This window comes from Rhinopithecus roxellana, chromosome 18 (assembly GCF_007565055.1).
Source record: "Rhinopithecus roxellana isolate Shanxi Qingling chromosome 18, ASM756505v1, whole genome shotgun sequence".
Classification (NCBI taxonomy): Eukaryota; Metazoa; Chordata; class Mammalia; order Primates; family Cercopithecidae; genus Rhinopithecus; species Rhinopithecus roxellana.
In genome coordinates, this window is record NC_044566.1 from 91,062,873 (window position 1) to 91,080,622 (window position 17,750).

The window sequence follows — 17,750 nt, forward strand, 5'->3', positions numbered from 1 at the left end:
CATTGTTAGCATGCAGCTAGGGTAATTTTTGCCTTGAATTTGGTTACTTTTCTTTGCTCTCTGTCACCAGGCTGTTTGTCCACTTGTCTTATTTTTTAAATGCAGACTTAAGGGTCCAAGTGCAGTTGTGCTACATGGATATATTACACAGTGGCGAAGTCTTAGGTTTTAGTGTACTGATCACCTAAATAGTGTACATTGTACCAAATTGGACCTATTTCATCCCTTATCTCCCTCCCACCCTTCCACATTAAAAAAAAAAAAAAAGCATTATTTTTGCAGCTATCTCAATCCTATCACTTGCTTGCCACTCAACTCATACTCATTAACTCAATTCTTCTTTATTAACAAGAAGGATCATGCAGGATACTTACCCTCCCCCCATGTGTGGGAGCATTTGCTACTGGATCTCAGAGAGTCATCCCTTATCCTTGAATCTGGTCTTGTTCCAGAAAGCTATGTCTCTGTCACCATACAATCTTTTTCATTAAAACTGACAAAAATTGTAAAGGGTCCATTCTGGTATGGTGTGAATATTTGTCTTCTTCAAAACTCATGTTGAAATTTAATTTCTATTGTGATAGGATTTGGCGGTGAGACATTTAAGAGGTGTTTAGGTCATGAGGGCTGCGCCCTTGTGAGTGAACTTACAGTGTTATCGTGGGAGTATGCTCTCCTCTCTTGCTCTTTCTCTTGCTATCCATCTTCCACCATGTGATGACTTCCACCATTTTGTGACACAGAAGGCCCTCACCGGATGCCAGCATCTTATTCTTTTGTGTTGTTGTTGATGAGACAGAGTCTTGCTCTGTTGACAGGCTGCAGTGCAGTGGCGTGATCTCGGCTCACTGCAACCTCCAACTCCCTGGTTCAAGCGATTCTCCGGCATCAGCCTCCTGAGTAGCTGGGATTACAGGCATTCACCACCACACTCAGCTAATGTTTGTATTTTTAGTAGAGATGAGCTTTCACCATGTTGGCCAGGATGGTCTTGATCTCCTGACCTCATGATCTACTCGCCTCGGCCTCCCAAAGTGCATTATAAATTTTCCAGTTTGTTGTGTTGTGTTATAGCAGTGAAAAACTAAGATACATCCCAGTAAATTACCCTGTGACTGTTTCATGCATGCTGTCTAAAGACTGGAAATTCTGGGATAAGAAGCAAATTACAAAGGACATTATTTCTATGGTACAGAAAGTAACTTGAACATCAGCATATTTATGTGTGAAGTCCTGGGATAGCTCCAAGTCTAATGGTAGTAATGTGATGTTTCCAGTTGAATTCCTACATACCCAGTGGGTTTGCATAGCAGCTTTGTATCTGTGGGTTTGAGATATCCATCCCTTTTATATGAGCAGAAAGAATTGGTGCAGATGGAACTGTTACCTTGCCTCTCTCAAGGGTACGAACTGTATAAAAAGTTCTGAGAAATGACCCAGGTAAGAGAGAGGTCAGGACTTTGATTGGACCATCCAGAAACATATGGAGAACCACAAAAGGCTCAAAGATTCTACCTTCCAACGAGGTAACTACATACTATATATGATGCCTTACGTATTATTATTTATTTGCATTCTGGGTAGTAGAAACAAATAAAAACGCAATGCTTCTTAGCTCCAAGAAACTCCAGACATTTTTTTTTTCTGTCTATTGCTTTCTCTTAGTTCTTTTCTTAGCCTTGAGTAATTTTGTTTTAAATATGCATTGATTAGCTTAGCCCTCAGACAAAAACATTGTTTGGTATTGTTCTCCAAATTGTCTGAGTTCTCTCACTTCTACGTAGTATTCTACCTTACAAAGTCTATCCATGTAGGCTTCTCTCAATTCTAGTTTCTTTCTCCTCAATCCAACAGTTCTGTCAGCTCTGGTTTGATTCCCCCTTTACAATATCATGCACCGTGAATTTCTTTTAGGAAGTGGGCTGGGGTAATTGCAAGGTTCGCTTTGCTTCTTTCCTTTCTTACAGAGATTGTGTTATTTGCTACTTAATATCTATTATCTGAAAATTATGTTTTCATGTATATTCATGTATATTATGTCTTTGAAACATTTGATTTTTTTCCTTTTTTTTTTAGTAAGAGGTTAACAACTGTCCTTGTTAATTTATAAGCAGAATTTTCTGTCTTCTTGTTTAAAAAAATGGAGGATTAATGATTCAAAGTGCTCTATGGTATAGCTACATTTTATTCTTCACAAATCAGACATAAATATTTCCATCATATTGAGTGCTTGAATCTGACAGTTTAACAAGAATATTTGAAATTATGCATTACTACAAGTTACCGCTATGTCTTTACCCTACCTATCTTGACTTGATGATAAAGATTATCCTTTTCATGATACAGTGCACAGTCACAGGAAACTAAAGAACTGACTCTGTGTACGTAAAACACACTATTACATTGACTCCTGTTATATCCACTCAGACACTGGATTCTTTAGCATGTTGCTGAAACTAATTAGCTAATATTTTATTTTGGGAACGTAAATATACTTTGAAATGTGAGGAATAACTGTATTTTTCAAAAATTATTGTTCAAACAACTGAAAACTATTTTATAGGCTACAGTTTAGGCAGGAAGTCTTTTCAATGCCATATTTTTTAAAAATCCACTGTAGACAAAATATTGCCCATCAATGCAAAAGTGTCTTGATAATAGATATCTATTAATCAAACACACTGCAAAAATATATAATGGAGAATTATGTTGAAAGACATATGATAAAAATTGAACACATCTTTCTGATAAAAGCTCATAGCAGACTAGAAATAGAAGAATGCAGTGTTAACAAGATATCTTAAATTAGCAGCTCATATATTACTCAACAATGAAACCATTAGACTCTTTAATTAAAATCTGGTTTTGATTTGCATTTCTCTGATGACCAGTGATAATGAGCATTTTTTCATGTGTCTGTTGGCTGCATAAATGTCTTCTTTAGAGAAGTGTCTGTTCATATCCTTTGCCCACTTTTTGATGGAGTTGTTTGATTTTTTCTTGTAAATTTGTATAAGTTCTTTGTAGATTCTGGATCTTAGCCCTTTGCCAGATGGGTAGATTGTAAAAATTTTCTCCCATTCTGTAGGTTGCCTGTTCACTCTGATGGTAGTTTCTTTTGCTGTGCAGAAACTTTTTAGTTTAGTAAGATCCATTTTTCAATTTTAGATTTTGTTGCCATTGCTTTTGGTGTTTTAGTCATGAAGTCCTTGTCCATGCCTATGTCCTAAATGGTATTGTCTAGGTTTTCGTCTAGGAATTTTATAGTTTTAGGTCTAACATTTAAGTCTTTAATCCATCTTGGGTTAATTTTTGTATAAGGTGTAAGGAAGGGATCCAGTTTCAGCTTTCTACATATGGCTAGCCAGTTTTCCCAGCACCATTTATTAAATGGGGAATCCTTTCCCCATTTCTTGTTTTTGTTAGGTTTGTCAAAGACCAGATGGTTGTAGATATGTGGTATTATTTCTAAGGACTCTGTTCTGTTCCATTGGTCTATATCTCTGTTTTGGTACCAGTACCATGCTGTTTTGGTTACTGTGGCCTTGTAGTATAGTTTGCAGTCAGGTAGTGTGATGCCTCCAGCTTTGTTCTTTTGGCTTAGAATTGTCTTGGCAATGTGGGCTATTTTTGGTTCCATATGAACTTTAAAGTAGTTCTTTCCAATTCTGTGAAGAAAGTCATTGGTAGCTTGATGGGGATGGCATTGAATATATAAATTACCTTGGCCAGTATGGCCATTTTCATGATATTGATTCTTTCTATCCATGAGCATGGAATGTTCCTCCATTTGTTTGTGCCCTCTTTTATCTCGCTGAGCAGTGTTTTGTAGTTCTCTTTGAATAGGTCCTTCACATCCCGTGTAAGTTGGATTCCTAGATATTTTATTCTCTTTGAAGCAATTGTGAATGGGAGTTCGCTCATGATTTGGCTCTCTGTTTGTCTGTTATTGGTGTATAGGAATGCTTGTGATTTTTTGCACATTGATTTTGTATCCTGAGACTTTGCTGAAGTTGCTTATCAGTTTAAGGAGATTTTGGACTGAGATGATGGGGTTTTCTAAATATACAATCATGTCATCTGCCAACAGGGACAATTTTACTTTCTCTTTTCCTAATTGAATACTTTTTTTTTTTTTTTTTTTTTTTTTTTTTGTTGAGACGGAGTCTTGCTCTGTCGCCCGGGCTGGAGTGCAGTGGCCGGATCTCAGCTCACTGCAAGCTCTGCCTCCCGGGTTCACGCCATTCTCCTGCCTCAGCCTCCCGAGTAGCTGGAACTACAGGCGCCCGCTACCTCGCCCGGCTAGTTTTTTGTATTTTTAGTAGAGACGGGGTTTCACCGTGTTAGCCAGGATGGTCTCGATCTCCTGACCTCGTGATCCGCCCGTCTCAGCCTCCCAAAGTGCTGGGATTACAGGCTTGAGCCACCGCGCCCGGCTCCTAATTGAATACTCTTTATTTCTTTCTCCTTCCTGATTGTCCTGGCCAGCACTTCCAACACTATATTGAATAGGAGTAGTGAGAGAGGGCAACCCTGTCTTGTGCCAGTTTTCAAAGGGAATCCTTCCAATTTTTGCCCATTCAGTATAATATTGGCTGTGGGTTTGTCATAAATAGCTCTTATTTTGAGATACATCCCATGAATATCTAGTTTATTGAGAGTTTTTAGCATGAAGGGCTGTTGAATTTTGTTGAAGGCTTTTTCTGCATCTATTGAGATAATCACGTGGTTTTTGTCTTTGGTTCTGCTTATACAATGGATTACATTTATTGAGTTGCATATGTTGAACCAGACTTGCATCCCAGGGATGAAGCCCACTTTATCATGGTGGATAAACTTTTTGATGTGCTGTGGATTCGGTTTGCCAGCATTTTATTGAGGATTTATGCATTGATGTTTATCAGGGATATTGGCCTAAAATTCTCTTTTTTGTTGCATCTCTGCCAGGCTTTTGTATCAGGATAATGCTGGCCTCATAAAATGAGTTAGGGAGGATTCCCTCTTTTTCTATTGATTGGAATCGTTTCAGAAGGAATGGTACCAGCTTCTCTGTACCTCTAGTAGAAGTCAGCTGTGAATCCGTCTGGTCCTGGAGTTTTTTTGGTTGGTAGGCTATTAATTATTGCCTCAATTTCAGAGCCTATTATTGGTCTATTCAGGGATTCAACTTCTTCCTGGTTTAGTCTTGGAGGGGTGTATGTACCCAGGAATTTATCCATTTCTTCTTGATTTTCTAGTTTATTTCCATAGAGGTGTTTATAGTATTCTCTGATGGTAGTCTGTATGTCTGTAGGATCGGTGGTGATATCCCCTTTATCATTTTTTATTGCGTCTATTTGATTCTTCTCTTTTCTTCTTACTAGTCTTGCTAGTGGCCTATCAATTTTGTTGATCTTTTCAAAAAACCAGCTCCTGGATTCAGTGATTTGTTTTAAGGGTTTTTGTGTCTCTATCTCCTTCAGTTCTGCTCTGATCTTAGTTATTTCTTGCCTTCTACTAACTTTTATTTCTAAGTAAATTTTTTAAATGTAAATATAAAAAGCCTTTCTAGAAGAAAAAATAGCTGAAATTAGTCTAAAGATGAAATATAAATATCAATTTCATGAACATAATGAACAAGATATGATGGCAAAAGCACAATTATTTTTCAATCCTTAAAAAAACTTCTAGGGATTACAATAAGACAAAAAATAAAGTAATTGAAATATGTTTTATATGATTGTGAACCTAAAAGTAATAGTAGAGCTGAGTTAAAAAACAAAACAAAACTCAATTTATGAAGGAATGTAGTAAGATCATTGGATACAAGACACCTACCAAAACAAATAATTACTTTCTCTTTTTACAATAACAAATACAAATTTGAAATATGTGTATTAAATTACAGCATTGAAACTACCTAAAAGTAACAAGAAATATATTTGATAAGAAAGATAACTATCTAAATAAAAATTCCAAATTGTGTATTTAAGGACATAAAAAATATTTGAATAATGTAAATAATACCATTCCTTTGGTTGGGAAAATATTATGTTTAACATGAATAATTATCCAAAGTGATTATATTTATGATTTTATTTCAGTTAGAATTTATATGTCTCTACACTATTTCCAAATATATTTTTATTGGGTAAGAAATAATTAAACTCTATTGTGAATGAAAAATACAAGAGAGACTTACAAATAAAATATCTCAGCTTCTAGTATCAAATTACTAAAATTGGGTTAAAGATAGACACATATATCAATATAAAAGAAATTATAGTTCAAAATTAGTTCTAGCATTGTATATTCATAAATTTATAATTCATTTAGTGTTTGAATTATAATGAAAATAGATTATTTCAAAAATAATTTAAATTAATATTTATTAGCAAGGGTTCTAGAAAGATTTTTAACCATACTTCCACTTCATTAGTCTGCACACACTTTAAGTTTAATCAAGTTTATGATTATTGATGGTAGAATGGGAATAAACATGGAAATTATAAGATTATTGGTGACTTCGAGTAATGAACCAGATGAGTGACCAAGTAACGTCATTATCTATTTCAGATAACTAAAATTTATCTTCCTTCCTTCCTTCCTTCTTTCCTTCCTTCCTTCCCTCCTTCCCTCCTTCCCTCCCTCCACCTCCCTCCCTCAAAAGAAGTGGCGACAAACTATACCACTAGTCATTGAATTCTTCAATTCGATTCCCTCTCAGTCACAAAAACAGGGGACTGTGCTATTTCATTGAAAATGGTCCTTGATAAAACACTGAGGATTTAAAATATTATTCATATCTGATCTTTGAGTACATATTTTTAATCATCTCTTTGACAAGTGAGTACCTACAATGCACTTCTACATTTCAAAGTATGGGAATTGTTTGAGAAATAACAGTCATACGATGGTTTATTTTTTAGTGAAATAAGCTCTTTTTAAAATCATACAACCCTGTTTCTACTTTAGAAAGGAACCAGTAAGCAAGATATGGTCATTCAAACTTGATATTAGCAGACGTTTTCTCTAATGGAATGAAATGAGTTTGAAGATTTAATTAGATAATACATGTTAAATACTCACTATAGTACTGACTTAAAAGAATCAATAGTCATAACAATATTATGAAAATATATATCTATTTTGTGCATAAAAAATAGAGTCCTGTAAAACTTGTGTGTGATAACAGGAACTTGACACCTCCCCAATACCTAAAGACTTTCTGATGAGGATAGTTGCATTAATAGCAAATGTAATTTTTAAATTTTGTGTAAGTAAAACTGTTGATAGTTAAAATATCTGCATAATCCAGTGAACCAATATAAGTTGATTAAGAGTGCAAAGTAGGCCAATATATTTTCAGAAAATATTACAAAAACTTTATTGATTTGCTTTTAGATTTGTGTTAAAATAATCATAATGTAATTATCAAATCAAGGAATGAATCAAGAATTGTGTATACTTTTATTAGATACTACACCAAAAAGTATCTAAGATAATATCCACAATTCTTAGAATATTAACATCCTTCCTACTCCTCTTTTCAAATATTTGACTGAGGCCAGAATGTCTTGTGTAACTCAAACAAACAACACATCACAATAAACTGAATGCAAAGGCAAATATTAAAATTCAGGAGTTTGTCATTGAACTTGATATTAAAGTTTTTCAAAAACATAAAGCAATACCATTCTTATCACTAATTTATTTTTGTTTTTAAAATATAGTTGTTATATGTAATTTGTATTAACATATAATTATTTATTATTGTACATGATAAAACATACAAGATATCTGTTAATTAAAACAAATAACTTCATAAAAATTAAAAATCAAAATTAAAGTATGTGAGAATTAACAATAGCGATGTCGTTTTTCTATCTTGGTGACTGTGTTTCCTACCTTGGTGATGGTGTACCCAAAAACAAAGCAAAGGTCAAGCTCGCCCATAGCTTTAAGAGAGCATAACAACCCTGACCACAACAAAGCCTGACTGGCCCTGACCATATCCCTCCCCAGCCCCCTGCAGTTCCAACCTGCCAGCACTTCCCCAACCCCTTCCCTATAAGAACCTCAGCTTGCAAGCCATCAGGGTCTCAGCCAGATTCCTGATTGGGACCCCCTCACAGGTTTATTCTTGTAAATAAACCTGTTTGACCCTTTGAGTTGCCTTCTCCCTCACTTCTCTCATTTTAAACTCTTCCTAACAACGTAAATTAAGGAAGCATATTTTCTTAGTTTTAATTTCTTACACAGTTACTAATGACAAATATAATCCACATAAGCAACATCTGTTGGGGTCTTCAGTAATTTCCAGGAGTGTGCAGTGGTCATGAGGCCAAAGTGTTTGACAAGTGCTATAATAAAAAAGTTACAATGATACATAGAATTAATATACACCATAAACCAAAAGGTATCTAAATCAAGTTAGAGGTTTATTTAGCCAAAGTTAAGGATGTACCCAGGAAAAAGAAACACAACTTACAGGAGGATCTGTGGCCTGTGCTTTTTTCAGAGAGGGTTTTGAGGACTTCCATATTTAAAGAGGAAAGAGCAGGCAGGAGGGAAAGGAGGAAAGAATAAAGACAGGGATAGGCTGTGAGACAAGTAGTTACATTCTTATGAGGCTTTGGTTAGAGCTCTGTGGGTCCACATTTTACATGTGAAAAGAGCAGAGTGGGGAGAAAAGTTAACTATGTATTTGTCTTGTACTTGTAGATCTACATTTTACGTAAGATAATGTAAGCATGTGGAATTACAGTTATCTGTTTAGGAACAAAATGAAGGCAGTTGTTCCCAAGACTCATTTCCCAACCTTAACGTTTTCATTTGGCATAGTGAGTTTGAGGTCCCAAGATTTTATTTTCTTTTTACATTTCCCCCTCACCTTATCACTCAAAATCTTTTGCAGATAATACTGCAGATGTAAATGAGTCTCTGGTCATGAGTTTGCTCTGATCCCTCAGTGCTAGGATAGTTTATTACTATAAGGTTAGGTCCCACACAGCTAGGAAGGTTTATTACTAATAGCATATGAAGTCTTATGTCCCACAGTGAAAAATAGGAGGGAGAAGAAATAAACAAAATGGAAAAAAATAAATAAAAGAATGAACGACAAAAAGGACCAAGGCCAGGCCATAGCATTGAAGGGAAAAACAATCCTGGAAAACTGATTTAGGCTTTACTACCAAAAGTCCACACATTAGTAAGCAGGCAAAAAAATAGTTTATGTATGTATGTGTGTGTGTGTGTATATATATATATTATATATATGTGTGTGTGTGTGTGTATATATTATTATTTCTCTTAAATTTTAAGTTATCTAACCTCAATTTGCAAGGCTTTAAGAAAAACACAGTTTACTGATTTCAGAAAAATTGGAGAAAAATAAACTTGAAGACATTAGTTTGGAGACTCGTAGCCAGGAAAGAATTCAGGATCCAGTCCAATTAAGCTGTAGACAAAGAATAAAAACCGAAAAACAATGTACAAGGTCAGAGTCTACTAACAGGAGTACTATAGTTTCTTTTGAAAGTTAACTTTTCTTTCCCCAGTCCTTCATTTTAACCAAAGGCAAAATCATAGTAGCATCAATTTATTTACAAAATAAGCTTTAGTGTTATTATACCTGGCGTAATTCTTTGCATAAAGTGGAGCAAAACCAATTATATCCCATATAGACTGCTTTTAAATCGGATTTGTTGGAACCTTTTTTATAAGGGATCTCAGATTTGACTTTTTAAAAGCCTCTTGATACCAGCAAAGGATATGTCTGTGCCTGCAGATACTTGTATGAATTTTGACAAATTATTCTCTTCTCAAGATCCCAAAATAACTGGGGGTTCCTGGGCCTGTCAGAAACTGACATTGTTTAATTACCACAGGTCAGGAACCCTGTAAAGGAACTGCATCAACAAGGTATGGCCAGTTTCTTCAAAGCGCTTTTATCCACTCTATGAGTCAACTTCAATGATTCAAAGACATGTACTCATGTCTGTAAACATTCTAGTTCAGTCAAAGCCTTGGAAAAATAATCTATGTCTTCAATTGTGTCCTGTAACAAAAGAAAACAGTTTTCTATTGAGCTTATGCAAATAACTATACTACCATAAAATAAGAATTCTCAGAAACAGTTTCCAAATTCTGGAGAAATTAGGTACAGAGAAGGAAGTATGCTTCAAATTTTTCTCACAGGAGTATACTTTACTCAATTGTTTAAAAAGAATCAGCAATGTTTAAAACAAGTCATAAAAGTTAATTCAGCTTTCTATTACTTCAGTACCATATAGTCAATTTGATCCATTTGATATTGGAGTTGGTAATCCTCATAATCACATTAGCTCTTCAATGAGAGTCCAGAAATTATTTTTGGATTTTGGTTTTTGTTTTCTGTAACCCAGTGACACAGTCTCCACAATTACAAGAAACTTGTATTCAAAGAGCACATGACAGAGTTCCTTTCATGAACACCTCTAAAGAAGCAAGTTTTGAACTGTAATTTTTATAAACCAGATTTTGAGAACCATCAAAGTAAAGCTATAATTGTGAATGACAAATGTATTGGGATTACAATGGTTAAAGATGCATAACAACAAAATTTGATTATTTCTGTGGCATACAAAAATTTAACATAATAATCATAATTAATATTGATAGTGGCAGGAGGCAGACAAATCCTAGGCAGTCAGGGGTGGGTCCCAGTGAAACCCCACCTTCAAGCCAAAGATAGTTTCAAGCCTGAGAGCCAACCCACAAGTCAAATCCAGGGACCAGACTGAGAACCTGTCTTATCATTTGGTGTGCTTTCTTCTGACTGATCCCCACCCTTCACCTTCCTAAGTGGTTTTTGACAGTTATGTCCACCTATGAATAGGACCTTTGTTTTAACCTTTTTTGCATACTCACAAACCAATCAGCACACACTCTCCCATTTTGAGGCCGTAAAAGTCCCAGACCCACCCACACTAAGAGAGAAACTACCTGACCTTGGGTGAGGGGACCACCCTCATGTCCCCTGTTTGCTGAGAGCTGTTTTGTTACTCAATGAAATTCTTCCCCGCTCTGCTCACCCTTTGATTGTCAGCATTATCTCATTCATCTTGGACACAGGACAAGAACTCAGGACCCACTGAATGCAGGTACACAAAAGGCTGTAACATTGTGGCCCTCTGCCATCATGTGGCAGCCACCCCACATGATGGGGCTGAGGCAGACCCAGAGCTGTAGGCCAGAGTGGGGCAAGGGGCTGACAGACCAGTTATCATGCCGCTGTCTGTCGGGCTGTGGAGAGTGAGACTAAAAGAGCTCAGTAGCATGCTGTAACATCCCCTTTGGGATTTTGGGGGCATGGGCACCCTTGCCTTGGTACCATCATGTTCCCCTGCTCTGGACATCAGAGTCTACCATAGGAGTGGCTTGCAACACTCTTGCTCTGACACAGCCCCTCCAACTGAAGACTGAGCACACAGTCTCAGCAGCTGTGGGATCACAGCCAGACGACAGGGTAAAGTGTGGCTGATGGGCCGGGTAGACAAGGCATCTCCTGAGGTAGGCCAAGGGCTGAATCAGGCCCAGGTGGGGATGTCACCAGCGAGGAGGTCCCCAGCTGGCAAAGTGACCAAGAAAAATCCTGATAACATACACTTAGACATCAGGATTACAGAAATCTCATAGTTTTGGAACACATATTAATAATTTATTTATGTAAATAGAATCTGAAGAATAAAACATAATTTCATAACTGACAATGCTTCCTGTATGATTTTAACCTATTAAATCAGCCTCATAGGTCTCATTTGGACTTTAGGGGACTCACTAATCTAAAAGTTAATGAGTAAAAAAGACAATTTAGAATTGGATTTTAGTATGTTTGTCAAATATCAAAAGTTTAAAACATTTGGTATCACAAAATAAGCCCACAGGTCACTGTAAAATAGTGATTCATTTAGTCACAATGGTAATTCAAAGATTTCTGAAAAGCAAAAGCCTTTATTAGTTGATAAAGAGGAAACTCAATTTTCAAAACAATAAGACCTAATAAAGGCAGCATAAGGCCAACTGAATCTGTCTCTCCCTTTCCTCTTTTTTTTTTTTTTTAGTTTACTCAAAAAGCAAACAAAAAAATTTTAATGCCATTTTACACAAATATTGTATTCAAAATAAGAAACTAGCTTTTACTTTTGCAGTGTATTTTTTTTTTTTTTTTTTTTTTTTTTTTTTTTGAGACGGAGTCTCGCTCTGTCACCCAAGCTGGAGTGCACTGGCCAGATCTCAGCTCACTGCAAGCTCCGCCTCCCGGGTTCACGCCATTCTCCTGCCTCAGCCTCCCGAGTAGCTGGGACTACAGGCGCCCGCCACCTCGCCCGGCTAGTTTTTTGTATTTTTTAGTAGAGACGGGGTTTCACCGTGTTAGCCAGGATGGTCTCAATCTCCTGACCTTGTGATCTGCCCTCCTCGGCCTCCCAAAGTGCTGGGATTACAGGCTTGAGCCACCGCGCCTGGCCAAATTAGCTTTATTTACTAAAAATTACTGAAGTCATGTGAACTAAAAGAAATTTGAGGTATAGTTTTCATTTTTCTGATAAAAGATTTGATTTAAGCGCTTGCTTTTTAAAGCTAATTCATTAGATCTCTTTTATATATTTTGGTAGTGGAACATCAGATACACATGACAAGTGTAAACACACAGGCATACACATAGGCAGAAGTAGATTTTTCAGTCAATCAAAAAAAAATTCTCAAAAACAAGATTCAAAAAAGAATATGCATTAAGCTATTTAAATAATATTTAATCAAATAAATAAATATTAAATATCAATTATTAATTAATATTTAAATATGAATTAAATACCTTTATGCATATATATTATATATAATATATACATATAATATATATATATATAATCTTGAATATCAGCTTTTAATTAAGCTGACTTTTAACCATAGAACTTTTTAAAAAAATCCTTTAAAATCTCTTATTATCAAATGTTAGCCAGGGGAGACAGTTGATATTTTTGACTTTTGAAATTCTTTGCCAAAGGTATTCTTCCAAGTGTCTTAACAAAGGCTATGATTTAACCATGGATTCATGAGTTTTCTCCAGCAAGGTGGAAAGTGGGTTTTTCCATTTTTCAAGATTCAGAGAAAGAAAAATCTAAGACAGGAAATCAGAAGTGGTCAATGGAAGGGAAAATAATCAATAAATGACCAAGCCACATAAATATCAACCCAGAAAAGACTTAATTCCTGGCTTGGAATTAAACCTAGGCTGCCATGGTAAAAGAGAAGAGCCTTAGCTACTAGATGGCAGCATGGGACAGTCTCCATTGGTTTGCAGCAAGGAATCTAGAGCATGAAGTTTTGGTATTCTAGGAGACGAAAACATTGTTTTCATCAGAGAATTCTCAAGGCTAGCCATAACATTACTACCATATATTCTTCTTTGAATTTAACCTTTTCATCAATTTTTCAGAATAAGAGACCTCTATAATTTTTTATATGTCCTTTGGACGGATATTGACAATTAGATTTTTCAATAGTGTACTTTATTTCATAGCAAATATTCATAACACAAGTCATCAAAAATACACCAGAGTCACTATACCAAGAGTAGTCACACAAATCCTTTTTTTCATTAATCAAAACTTTGCATATGAGACAGTGATTTTTGCCATCCACTTAACTGGAATGTGGAGGGAGAGGTGAGGAGCCCGAATGGTAAGAAATTCTTACCCCATTGTCACAAGAGTAGGTTCCTGTGTTCTTCTCAACTGTGACTTCCAGAAGAGAAAAGAAACTTTGATCATCCTGCTTGCTGCACTCCCATACTGTGGGTGTCACAGGCTCTTGACTTCATAAGGATTTATTGAAAAATCACTGACTTGAGACAAGCCAGGAAGAAATAGTGGAGATTAGAGTAATTAATAGAATAAAAGGCATAGAAATTTATTTACCATGTATATAGCACAGCCTTCAGCATGAAGACCCAACTTTCTAAGTAACAGACGCTCATATACTATCTTGAAATTACAGAAAGAATGAAGAATCAGGGTACGTCTAATGAAAACAGATTTTAGAGGCAAGACAGGATATGGGCGGAAAAAAGAAAAAGGCTTGGCTAGAAAAAGATGGTCTTGCTATGTAGATGAAACTTTTCAGGTTAGTCAAATTTTTTATTTTTCTTAACTGGTTGGTTTTTAGAGATGGAATTTGACTTTTCTAGCTGTGGGTTTTCAGTCAACATTAGAAGGGATCAGGAGTTCATCAAATGTAATGGAAGATAGAACAAAACAAAATAAAACAAAATCAGAAAAAAGTCTATTGTACAATTTTCATATAGCCAAGATCTCTAAGCATAAGAAGTTAAAGTCAGCTGACAATATACATTAACCTTCAGCTACCAAATCCCCAAATGATATCCCAAACCAGCTCCTACCTTGGAGAGGAGACCCAAGCTAAAGACTGCTGTCTGCTTCTATGAAATTAGCAAAATCCCAGAAAAAGGAGTTCTACCACAGAATAAACTTCAGACCTCAGCCAAAAAGCTTGAGAGATCAGGGATCTCTGGAGGAAGAAGTTTCCACATCTCAGCAAATCGTTCAATTGGTCAGAGTGATAAAGAGCTTCCAGCTGGTAGTCAGGACTCCGTAGGAGAGTTGCTGCAAGCCAAAAGGCCAACCTCCACTCAGAATCCCTTTGTGGTTGCCAAAAATTGTCTGAGACAGATCTCAATCAATTCAGAGGTTCATTTTGTTAATGTTGAGGATACACTTAGAGGGGAAAAGGAAAAAATAAAAAGCAAGTTACAGTAGGATTTTGGTCTGAGCTTTTTCCAAAGAGGGTTTTAAGGACTTCACTATTTAAAGGAAAGAAAAAAAGGTGGGGGTTATAGGCTGTGAGGCAAGTGCTTACGTTCTTATGAGACTGTGATTATTGTCAATTATGCAATTGTCTTGCCCTAGGTAGATCTAAATTTTATATAAGATAATGGAAGCTTATAAAATTACAGCTATGTGTTTAGGAACAAAAGGAAGGCAGCTTTTAATTTTTTTTTTGTTTTGTTTGCGTTTTGTCACTCAATTCCCAAGCTTAACTTTTCCCTTTGACATAATGAGTTTGGGGTTCCAAGATTTATTTTCCTTTCAGAACACTTAGCAAGATAGAGTAACAAGAACATAGATTTAGCAGGATTTTTGGGAGAAAGTGCTTAGCATAGAATCTGGTATTGAATGATTTTTCACACTACTGCATTTTTTTGTATTTTGTTTTCCTTCATAACAATAATTTTCACTACAACCCCTTACATGAGAAGACTTGCTTGAGATGATACATCTAAGAGTTATTGAATTGCATCTAAATGTAAGTAAATGTTACAGCATTATCCATTATATTAAGAAAGCCTTAAACGTTTTATTTACAATTTCATTTGAAGCAAATATGAGCTGCATGTAGCAATCCCAGCTACAAAATCTCTGCCTTTAGGGTATTTAAATTACTAGTTTTCTAATATACAATACCTATTACTGCTAACTATTCTTTTAATTTGTTATTATTTTTCCTCGAAGATTCAGTAACAGAAATATAAGCAACAAGTATTAGAGTAGAATCATATACTGGCTGTTAGTCTACAGTCTTGACAATTGGGAGTTGTAAATTCTATATTCACTATCAAGGACGAGTAAGTTGACCAGGGCTTGACACCATTTACTTTAATGTCCTTTTTTATAAAATGGAAATGATGCTAATGGTTCCCCTGGGTGCTCTGAGAATGGAAGGTTAAAAGTACTGTGAAATGCTCAGATTTGAAGTGTTACCCTAGAGCAATCTATTACTGTAAGTTCTCACTTAACCTCATTGATAGATTCTTGGAAACTGCAACTTTAAGTCCTTAAGCTAAACGACATGTAACAAACCCAATTTTGCTACAGGATAATTGATACAAATAAGAGGTTAAGTTTCTACAGAATATTTCTGGTCACCAAACATCACAAAACTTCTAAATAAAGACCCCAAACACTTCCGTATTAACCATTAACATAAACATGAGGTATATATATATTTAAAAAAATAATAAAAGCAAGTAAGATAATTATTTACCCAATTACTCAGTTCAGAGTCTGGGGTGCCCGGAGTACATCCCAGCAACTCAGGGCATCAGGTAGGAACAGCCCCAGACAGCCAGCCATTCGATCACAGTGTGAATTCATACACACTCACCTTCACTCCTATAAGGACAACTTAGACATGCCAGTTCATTTGAAGTGCACATCTTTGGAATGTGGGAGGAAATGAGTTTCAAAAGGATGCTGAAGTATTATTTGGCTTATCTAAGAAACAGTGGCAATTAGAGTGATATATTACTTAATACTCATTTTTCAGCACGTGCCTCAACAAAACACTGTCTAATTCTTTCCACATACTCATACACAGATGAACCCATTCTGGGACATCCCATGTGTGATGTGACATAAATCCAGTTACAGTAAGTTTTGAATTTTTTATCATACATTGAAACATGATTGACCTTACTTTTATATTTATGCTAAGTAAATAAGATTAGGAAGGAATTTAAGTAAACTAAGTTCTACTTGAGGAGGGAGGAAATAATTAGAGGAAAGAATAGGTTTTTGTTCTGAGATAAAGTTTAATATGACAGATAGCACATGGTATCTAAAAACAACACAATAACACATGGATTTCTAAGCATGGCACAGCAATCCAGGGCAAGCTGGTGACAGACAGGACTAGCTGGATTCCTAGGCTGGCTAAGAATCCCTAAGCCTAGTTGGGAAGGTGACCGCATCCACCTTTAAACAGGGGGCTTGCAACTTAGCGCACACCTGACCAATCAGGTAGTAAAGAGCCTTCACTAAAATGCTAATTAGGCAAAAACAGGAGGTAAAGAAACAGCCAATCATCTATCGCCTGACAGCACAGCAGGAGGGACAATAATCAGGATATAAAACCAAGCACTTGAGCTGGCAACGGATACACTCTTTGGGTCCCCTCCCTCTCTATGTGAGCTCTGTTTTCACTCTATTAAATCTAGCAACTGCACTCTCTTCTGGTCCATGTTTGTTACGGCTCCAGTTGAGCTTTTGCTCACTGTCCACCACTGCCATTTGTGCCATGGCAGACCCGCCGCTGACTTCCATCCCTCCGGATCGGTCAGGGTGTCCGCTGTGCTCCTGATCCAAGGGGGCGCCCACTGACACTCTCCATCAGGCTAAAGGCATGCCATTGTTCCCGCATGGCTAAGTGCCCGAGTTCATCCTAATCAAGATGAACACTAGTCACTGGGTTCCACAGTTCTCTTCCGTGACCCATGGCTTCTAATAGAGCTATAACACTAGTGGCATGGCCCAAGATACCATTCCTTGGAATCTGTGAGGCCAAGAATCCCAGGTCAGAGAACACGGGGCTTGCCACCATCTTGGAAGTGGCCCATTGCTCTTTTGGAAGCGGCCAGCCACCATCTTGGGAGCTCTGAGAGCAAGGACCTCCCAGTAACACTGGGACAGAGGAATCTCAGTTGATAGTAGCAGGACCCGTGAGTGGGATACAGTGGGAAGGCTATAAATAGTAAAAAGAACATTCTTTTTTCAGTGTGTAAGATGTTTAACCCTTTTTGTAATTATTGGAGGTAGAGTAAAATCAATAATAATGCTTTTGACAACTTTTTGATCCTGTTGAACTCTTTCTGATTTAAGTACCATTCTAGGTGTTTTTGTAAGGATTAAGTTATTTAAACTCATAACAGTTTATAT